This window comes from Chiloscyllium punctatum, unplaced genomic scaffold (assembly GCF_047496795.1).
Source record: "Chiloscyllium punctatum isolate Juve2018m unplaced genomic scaffold, sChiPun1.3 scaffold_676, whole genome shotgun sequence".
Taxonomy (NCBI): Eukaryota; Metazoa; Chordata; class Chondrichthyes; order Orectolobiformes; family Hemiscylliidae; genus Chiloscyllium; species Chiloscyllium punctatum.
The window spans coordinates 62501-72500 of NW_027310410.1; positions in this window are offsets into that span (position 1 = coordinate 62501).

Consider the following 10000-nt stretch of genomic DNA (forward strand, 5'->3'; position numbering starts at 1 on the left):
CTTCCGTGAGCTCTCCGGCTTGCACCGAGACCCGAAGTCGACGTGCTAAGCACCACGGGACCCCTTTCGCCTGCAGGTCCCGAGCCGCCTTTATTTGCTGTTACGAGCATCGTGTGCCCCATACCTGCGTGACGAGCACCGCAGGGCGGCAGAGCCATCGCACTTGGCCGGGTGGCAGAGGAGGACCAGACTATTCACAGATAGCGGCCCAACGACTCCCAGAGCCGGTCGTGCGGCGCGCGAGGTCTGCTCTCATCACAAGAGGCTTTAGGGAGTGCTCAGGCAAGGGTCAGCCCGCAGCCTTCCTGGCAACACCCAGGGGAACCAGGCCACTCGCGTCTCTCGCCTTCATTTTCGACACGAGCGCCTGCGGAGGGCCACCACCCCCTCCGATTGTCAAGAGACCTCCGCACCGGCCTCTGACTTACTCTCAGAATGGACGGAAAGAGCCGGGTAAGCCTTTGAAAAGATTCGACCACGTGCCGAAAACTTTAGACTTCCGTGAGCTCTCCGGCTTGCACCGAGACCCGAAGTCGACGTGCTTAGCACCACGGGACCCCTTTCGCCTGCAGGTCCCGAGCCGCCTTTTATTTTTGTTACGAGTATCGTGTTCCCCAAACCTGGGTGACGAGCACCGCAGGGCGGCAGAGCCATCGCGCTTGTCCGGGTGGCAGAGGAGGACCAGACTATTCACAAATAGCGGCCCAACGACTCCCAGAGCCGGTCGTGCGGCAGGCGAGGTCTGCTCTCATCACAAGAGGCTTTAGGGAGTGCTCAGGCAACGGTCAGCCCGCAGCCTTCTTGGCAACACCCAAGGGAACCAGGCCACTCGCGTCTCTCGCCTTCATTTTGGACACGAGCGCCTGTGGAGGGACGGCCGGAGTCAACGTGGGGTTTGCCCGCCCTCCAATAGTGTCAAAAGACCGCCGCACAAGTCTCTGACTGACTCTTAGAACAGACAGAAAGAGTTTGTCAAATCTGTCAAAAAATTGACAAAGTGTCAAAAATTCGACTTCCAAGAGCTCTCCGGCATGCACTCATACCTGTCATTAAAGTGCTATGCCCGTGGAACCGTTTTTCGGATGCCTTTCAGAACGGTCCCGCGCCGCCATTTTGTTCTAAAAATCGTGTTCCCATATATCTCCGGGTACCCCGCCAACCTCACTGCGGAAAAACTACAAGTGGCACTGAATGGGTCTGAATTCCAAATTTGACTGCATCGGTCTGGAACTCGGTCCGGTCAAAACCGTTTGGATTTTTCTCGGTCCGGACTTCCGCGACAGACAAAGTTAAAGTTTTCGGGCTGCAGGCACAAAACGACAGCTGGCCATTTGCCGGGCTCAATTCACCCAATTCCTCCGGCACTTCGGAGCACATGTTCGGTGTAAGTTTGCGAATCTTTCCCGATGCTGCAGCATTTTCCTCCGCTGACACTTAGAATATTTTTCACACTTTGCTGAAAATTTTTCTAAGTGTTTTTTTCCAAGTTTTCCTGGTTACTGATTTCTTCTTTTTAAACATTTTTCTAAGTTTTTCTGGTTACTGATTTCTTCTTTTTAAACATTTTTCGCAGTTTGTCTGGTTACTGATTTCTTCTTTTTAAACATTTTTCGCCGTTTTTCTGGTTACTGATTTCTTCTTTTTAAACATTTTTCGCCGTTTTTCTGGTTACTGATTTCTTCTTTTTAAACATTTTTCTAAGTTTTTCTGGTTACTCATTTCTTCTTTTTAAACATTTTTCTAAGTTTTTCTGGTTACTGATTTCTTCTTTTTAAACATTTTTCTAAGTTTTTCTGGTTACTCATTTCTTCTTTTTAAACATTTTTCTAAGTTTTTCTGGTTACTCACTTCTTCTTTTTAAACATTTTTCGCCGTTTTTCTGGTTACTGATTTCTTCTTTTTAAACATTTTTCTAAGTTTTTCTGGTTACTCATTTCTTCTTTTTAAACATTTTTCTAAGTTTTTCTGGTTACTCATTTCTTCTTTTTAAACATTTTTCTAAGTTTTTCTGGTTACTGATTTCTTCTTTTTAAACATTTTTCTAAGTTTTTCTGGTTACTGATTTCTTCTTTTTAAACATTTTTCTAAGTTTTCCTGGTTACTCATTTCTTCTTTTTAAACATTTTTCTAAGTTTTCCTGGTTACTCATTTCTTCTTTTTAAACATTTTTCTAAGTTTTCCTGGTTACTGATTTCTTCTTTTTAAACATTTTTCGCAGTTTTTCTGGTTACTGATTTCTTCTTTTTAAACATTTTTTCGCAGTTTGTCTGGTTACTGATTTCTTCTTTTTAAACATTTTTCGCCGTTTTTCTGGTTACTGATTTCTTCTTTTTAAACATTTTTCGCCGTTTTTCTGGTTACTGATTTCTTCTTTTTAAGCATTTTTCTAAGTTTTTCTGGTTACTCATTTCTTCTTTTTAAACATTTTTCTAAGTTTTTCTGGTTACTGATTTCTTCTTTTTAAACATTTTTCTAAGTTTTTCTGGTTACTCATTTCTTCTTTTTAAACATTTTTCTAAGTTTTTCTGGTTACTCACTTCTTCTTTTTAAACATTTTTCTAAGTTTTTCTGGTTACTGATTTCTTCTTTTTAAACATTTTTCGCCGTTTTTCTGGTTACTGATTTCTTCTTTTTAAACATTTTTCTAAGTTTTTCTGGTTACTCATTTCTTCTTTTTAAACATTTTTCTAAGTTTTTCTGGTTACTGATTTCTTCTTTTTAAACATTTTTCTAAGTTTTCCTGGTTACTGATTTCTTCTTTTTAAACATTTTTCGCAGTTTTTCTGGTTACTGATTTCTTCTTTTTAAACATTTTTCTAAGTTTTCCTGGTTACTGATTTCTTCTTTTTAAACATTTTTCGCAGTTTTTCTGGTTACTGATTTCTTCTTTTTAAACATTTTTCTAAGTTTTTCTGGTTACTGATTTCTTCTTTTTAAACATTTTTCTAAGTTTTTCTGGTTACTCACTTCTTCTTTTTAAACATTTTTCTAAGTTTTCCTGGTTACTGATTTCTTCTTTTTAAACATTTTTCGCAGTTTGTCTGGTTACTGATTTCTTCTTTTTAAACATTTTTCGCAGTTTTTCTGGTTACTGATTTCTTCTTTTTAAACATTTTTCTAAGTTTTTCTGGTTACTCACTTCTTCTTTTATAACATTTTTCTAAGTTTTCCTGGTTACTGATTTCTTCTTTTTAAACATTTTTCTAAGTTTTCCTGGTTACTGATTTCTTCTTTTTAAACATTTTTCTAAGTTTTCCTGGTTACTGATTTCTTCTTTTTAAACATTTTTCTAAGTTTTTCTGGTTACTCATTTCTTCTTTTTAAACATTTTTCGCAGTTTTTCTGGTTACTGATTTCTTCTTTTTAAACATTTTCCTAAGTTTTCCTGGTTACTGATTTCTTCTTTTTAAACATTTTTCTAAGTTTTCCTGGTTACTCATTTCTTCTTTTTGATCATTTTTCTAAGTTTTCCTGGTTACTGATTTCTTCGTTTTGAACATTTTTCTAAGTTTTCCTGGTTACTCACTTCTTCTTTTCAAACATTTTTCTTCGTTTTTCTGTTTACTCATTTAGCACTTTCAGGCACTTTCCCATCATTTCCTCGTTCCCGATTTCACCCTTTAAAACGCTTTCGGGCATTTCCCTAAGTTTTGCGGTTCACTCGTTTGGGACTCACTGACACCTTCTCTAGCTTCCCTGCTCACTTTTTTCGTACTGTTGAGAAAATTCGAACCCTTTCCTTAACTATGCCGGTTACTGACTTCACCGCTTCAGACCCTTGTCCCCGTAATGAAAGATACCATTTCCCACCGTGGGAAATGCACGAAAATCGGACTGAACACGGGGGAGGCTCCCCCCTCGAAGGCGAGACCGTCGGCAGAACCGCCGGGTCAAACCCGGCCGAGCTACCCGGCTTACAAGTCTCAAAGTCGGTATGAGCAGTCACGTCCACCCCCATTCCCTTTTGGACCACTTCCCACGGTTCCAAATGCATGAAAATCGGCCTGTACACGGGGGAGGCACCCGCCTCGAAGACGAGACCGTCGGCAGAACCGCCGGGTCAAACCCGGCTGAGCTACCCGGCTCGGAAGCGCCAAAGTCGGGTTGAGCAGTCACATTCACTCCCATCGACGTTTGGACCACTTCCCACGGTTCGAAATGCACGGAAATCGGCCTGTACACGGGGGAGGCACCCGCCTCGAAGAGGAGACTGTCGGCAGAACCGCCGGGTCAAACCCGGCTGTGCTAACCGGCTCGGAAGCGCCAAAGTCGGGTTGAGCAGTCACATTCACTCCCATCCCCTTTTGGGCAACTTCCCACGGTTGGAAATGCATGGAAATCGGACTGAACACGGGGGAGGCTCCCCCCTCGAAGGCGAGACCGTCGGCAGAACCGCAGGATCAAACCCGGCTGAGCTACCCGGCTTACAAGTCTCAAAGTCGGTATGAGCAGACACGTCCACCCCCATTCCCTTTTGGACCACTTCCCACGGTTCGAAATGCATGAAAATCGGCCTGTATACGGGGGAGGCACCCGCCTCGAAGACGAGACCGTCGGCAGACCCGCCGGGTCAAACCCGGCTGAGCTACCCGGCTCGGAAGCGCCAAAGTCGGGTTGAGCAGTCACATTCACTCCCATCCCCTTTTGGACCACTTCCCACGGTTCGAAATGCACGAAAATCGGCCTGTACACGGGGGAGGCACCCGCCTCGAAGACGAGACCGTCGGCAGAACCGCCGGAACAAACCCGGCTGAGCTACCCGGCTTACAAGTCTCAAAGTCGGTATGAGCAGACACGTCCACCCCCATTCCCTTTTGGACCACTTCCCACGGTTCGAAATGCATGAAAATCGGCCTGTATACGGGGGAGGCACCCGCCTCGAAGACGAGACCGTCGGCAGACCCGCCGGGTCAAACCCGGCTGAGCTACCCGGCTCGGAAGCGCCAAAGTCGGGTTGAGCAGTCACATTCACTCCCATCCCCTTTTGAACCTCTTCCCACCGTTGGAAATGCACGAAAATCGGCCTGTACACGGGGGAGGCTCCCCCCTCGAAGGCGAGACCGTCGGCAGAACCGCCGGGTCAAACCCGGCTGAGCTACCCGGCTTACAAGTCTCGAAGTCGGGTTGAGCAGTCACATTCACTCCCATCGACTTTTGGGCAACTTCCCACCGTTGCAAATGCATGAAAATCGGCCTGTACACGGGGGAGGCACCCGCCTCGAAGTCGAGACCGTCGGCAGAACCGCCGGGTCCAACCCGGCTGAGCTACCCGGCTTACAAGTCTCAAAGCCGGGTTGGGCAGTCACGTTCACCCCCATTCCCTTTTGGATCACTTCCCACGGTTCGAAATGCACGAAAACCGGCCTGTACACGGGGGAGGGTCCGCCCTCGAAGGCGAGACCGTCGGCAGAACCGCCGGGTCAAACCTGGCTGAGCTACCCGGCTTACAAGTCTCAAAGTCGGGTTGAGCAGTCACGTTCACTCCCATCGACTTTTAGACCACTTCCCACGGTTCGAAATGCACGAAAATCGGCCTGTACACGGGGGAGGCACCCGCCTCGAAGACGAGACCGTCGGAAGAACCGCCGGGTCAAACCCGGCCGAGCTACCCGGGTTAGAAGCCTCAGAGTCGGGTTGAGCAGTCACGTTCACTCCCATCGACTTTTAGACCACTTCCCACGGTTGGAAATGCACGAAAATCGGCCTGTACACGGGGGTGGCATCCGCCTCGAAGACGAGACCGTCGGCAGAACCGCCGGGTCAAACCCGGCTGAGCTACCCGGCTTACAAGTCTCAAAGTCGGGTTGAGCAGTCACATTCACTCCCATCGACTTTTGGGCAACTTCCCACGGTTCGAAATGCACAAGATTCGGCCTGAACACGGGGGACGCTCCCCCCTCGAAGGCGAGACCGTCGGCAGACCCGCCGGGTCAAACCCGGCTGAGCTACCCGGCTCGGAAGCGCCAAAGTCGGTATGAGCAGTCACGTTCACTCCCATCCCCTTTTGGACCGCTTCCCACGGTACGAAATGCATGAAAATCGGCCTGTACACGGGGGAGGCACCCGCCTCGAAGACGAGACCGTCGGCAGAACCGCCGGGTCAAACCCGGCTGAGCTACCCGGCTTACAAGTCTCAAAGTCGGGTTGAGCAGTCACATTCACTCCCATCGACTTTTGGGCAACTTCCCACGGTTCGAAATGCACAAAATTCGGCCTGAACACGGGGGACGCTCCCCCCTCGAAGGCGAGACCGTCGGCAGAACCGCCGGGTCAAACCCGGCTGAGCTACCCGGCTTAAAAGTCTCAAAGTCGGTATGAGCAGTCACATTCACCCCCATTCCCTTTTGGACCACTTCCCACGGTTGGAAATGCATGAAAATCGGCCTGGACACGGGGGAGGCTCCCCCCTCGATGACGAGACCGTCGGCAGAACCGCCGGAACAAACCCGGCTGAGCTACCCGGCTTACAAGTCTCAAAGTCGGTATGAGCAGACACGTCCACCCCCATTCCCTTTTGGACCACTTCCCACCGTTGGAAATGCACGAAAATCGGCCTGTACACGGGGGAGGCACCGGCCTCGAAGACGAGACCGTCGGCAGAACCGCCGGATCAAACCCGGCCGAGCTACCCGGGTTAGAAGCCTCAGAGTCGGGTTGAGCAGTCACATTCACTCCCATCCCCTTTTGAACCTCTTCCCACCGTTGGAAATGCACGAAAATCGGCCTGTACACGGGGGAGGCTCCCCCCTCGAAGGCGAGACCGTCGGCAGAACCGCCGGGTCAAACCCGGCTGAGCTACCCGGCTTAAAAGTCTCAAAGTCGGGTTGAGCAGTCACATTCACTCCCATCGACTTTTGGGCAACTTCCCACCGTTGCAAATGCATGAAAATCGGCCTGTACACGGGGGAGGCTCCGCCCTCGAAGGCGAGACCGACGGCAGAACCGCCGGGTCAAACCCGGCCGGGCTACCCGGGTTAGAAGCCTCAGAGTCGGGTTGAGCAGTCGCATTCACCCCCATCCCCTTTTGAACCTCTTCCCACCGTTGGAAATGCACGAAAATCGGCCTGTACACGGGGGAGGCACCGGCCTCGAAGACGAGACCGTCGGCAGAACCGCCGGATCAAACCCGGCCGAGCTACCCGGGTTAGAAGCCTCAGAGTCGGGTTGAGCAGTCACATTCACTCCCATCCCCTTTTGAACCTCTTCCCACCGTTGGAAATGCACGGAAATCGGCCTGTACACGGGGGAGGCTCCCCCCTCGAAGGCGAGACCGTCGGCAGAACCGCCGGGTCAAACCCGGCTGAGCTACCCGGCTTACAAGTCTCAAAGTCGGTATGAGCAGACACGTCCACCCCCATTCCCTTTTGGACCACTTCCCACCGTTGGAAATGCACGAAAATCGGCCTGTACACGGGGGAGGCACCGGCCTCGAAGACGAGACCGTCGGCAGAACCGCCGGATCAAACCCGGCCGAGCTACCCGGGTTAGAAGCCTCAGAGTCGGGTTGAGCAGTCACATTCACTCCCATCCCCTTTTGAACCTCTTCCCACCGTTGGAAATGCACGAAAATCGGCCTGTACACGGGGGAGGCTCCCCCCTCGAAGGCGAGACCGTCGGCAGAACCGCCGGGTCAAACCCGGCTGAGCTACCCGGCTTAAAAGTCTCAAAGTCGGGTTGAGCAGTCACATTCACTCCCATCGACTTTTGGGCAACTTCCCACCGTTGCAAATGCATGAAAATCGGCCTGTACACGGGGGAGGCTCCGCCCTCGAAGGCGAGACCGACGGCAGAACCGCCGGGTCAAACCCGGCCGGGCTACCCGGCTCGGAAGCGCCAAAGTCGGGTTGAGCAGTCACATTCACCCCCATCCCCTTTTGGGCCACTTCCCACGGTTCGAAATGCATGAAAATCGGCCTGTACACGGGGGACGCTCCCCCCTCGAAGGCGAGGCAGTCGGCAGAACCGCCGGGTCAAACCCGGCTGAGCTACCCGGGTTAGATGCCTCAAAGTCGGGTTGAGCAGTCACATTCACCCCCATCCCCTTTCGGCCCCCTTCCCACGGTTGGAAATGCATGAAAATCGGCCTGTACACGGTGGGCGCTCCCCCCTCGAAGGTGAGACCTTCGGCAGAACCGCCGGGTCAAATCCTGCCGAGCTACCCGCGTTAGAGGTCTCAATGTCGGCTTCAGCAGTCACATTCAATCCCATTCCCGTTTGGACCTCTTCCCGCCGATGGAAATGCACAAAATTCGGCCTGAACACGCGGGGCGCTCCCCCCTCGAAGGCGAGACCGTCGCCAGAACCGCCGGGTCAAATCCGGCTGAGCTACCCGCGTTACAGGTCTCAAAGTCGGGTTGAGCAGTCACGTTCACCCCCATCCCCTTTCGGACCCCTTCCCACGGTTGGAAATGCATGAAAATCGGCCTGTACACGGTGGGCGCTCCCCCCTCGAAGGTGAGACCTTCGGCAGAACCGCCGGGTCAAATCCGGCCGAGCTACCCGCGTTAGAGGTCTCAATGTCGGCTTCAGCAGTCACATTCAATCCCATTCCCGTTTGGACCTCTTCCCGCCGATGGAAATGCACAAAATTCGGCCTGAACACGCGGGACGCTCCCCCCTCGAAGGTGAGACCTTCGGCAGAACCGCCGGGTCAAATCCGGCCGAGCTACCCGCGTTAGAGGTCTCAATGTCGGCTTCAGCAGTCACATTCAATCCCATTCCCGTTTGGACCTCTTCCCGCCGATGGAAATGCACAAAATTCGGCCTGAACACGCGGGACGCTCCCCCCTCGAAGGCGAGACCGTCGCCAGAACCGCCGGGTCAAATCCGGCTGAGCTACCCGCGTTACAGGTCTCAAAGTCGGGTTGAGCAGTCACGTTCACCCCCATCCCCTTTCGGACCCCTTCCCACGGTTGGAAATGCATGAAAATCGGCCTGTACACGGTGGGCGCTCCCCCCTCGAAGGTGAGACCTTCGGCAGAACCGCCGGGTCAAATCCGGCCGAGCTACCCGCGTTAGAGGTCTCAATGTCGGCTTCAGCAGTCACATTCAATCCCATTCCCGTTTGGACCTCTTCCCGCCGATGGAAATGCACAAAATTCGGCCTGAACACGCGGGACGCTCCCCCCTCGAAGGTGAGACCTTCGGCAGAACCGCCGGGTCAAATCCGGCCGAGCTACCCGCGTTAGAGGTCTCAATGTCGGCTTCAGCAGTCACATTCAATCCCATTCCCGTTTGGACCTCTTCCCGCCGATGGAAATGCACAAAATTCGGCCTGAACACGCGGGACGCTCCCCCCTCGAAGGCGAGACCGTCGCCAGAACCGCCGGGTCAAATCCGGCTGAGCTACCCGCGTTACAGGTCTCAAAGTCGGGTTGAGCAGTCACGTTCACCCCCATCCCCTTTCGGACCCCTTCCCACGGTTGGAAATGCATGAAAATCGGCCTGTACACGGTGGGCGCTCCCCCCTCGAAGGTGAGACCTTCGGCAGAACCGCCGGGTCAAATCCGGCCGAGCTACCCGCGTTAGAGGTCTCAATGTCGGCTTCAGCAGTCACATTCAATCCCATTCCCGTTTGGACCTCTTCCCGCCGATGGAAATGCACAAAACTCGGCCTGAACACGCGGGACGCTCCCCCCTCGAAGGTGAGACCTTCGGCAGAACCGCCGGGTCAAATCCGGCCGAGCTACCCGCGTTAGAGGTCTCAATGTCGGCTTCAGCAGTCACATTCAATCCCATTCCCGTTTGGACCTCTTCCCGCCGATGGAAATGCACAAAATTCGGCCTGAACACGCGGGACGCTCCCCCCTCGAAGGCGAGACCGTCGCCAGAACCGCCGGGTCAAATCCGGCCGAGCTACCCGCGTTAGAGGTCTCAATGTCGGCTTCAGCAGTCACATTCAATCCCATTCCCTTTTGGAACACTTCCCGCCGTTAACAATGCACGATATTCGGCCTGAACACGCGGGACGCTCCCCCCTCGAAGGTGAGACCTTCGGCAG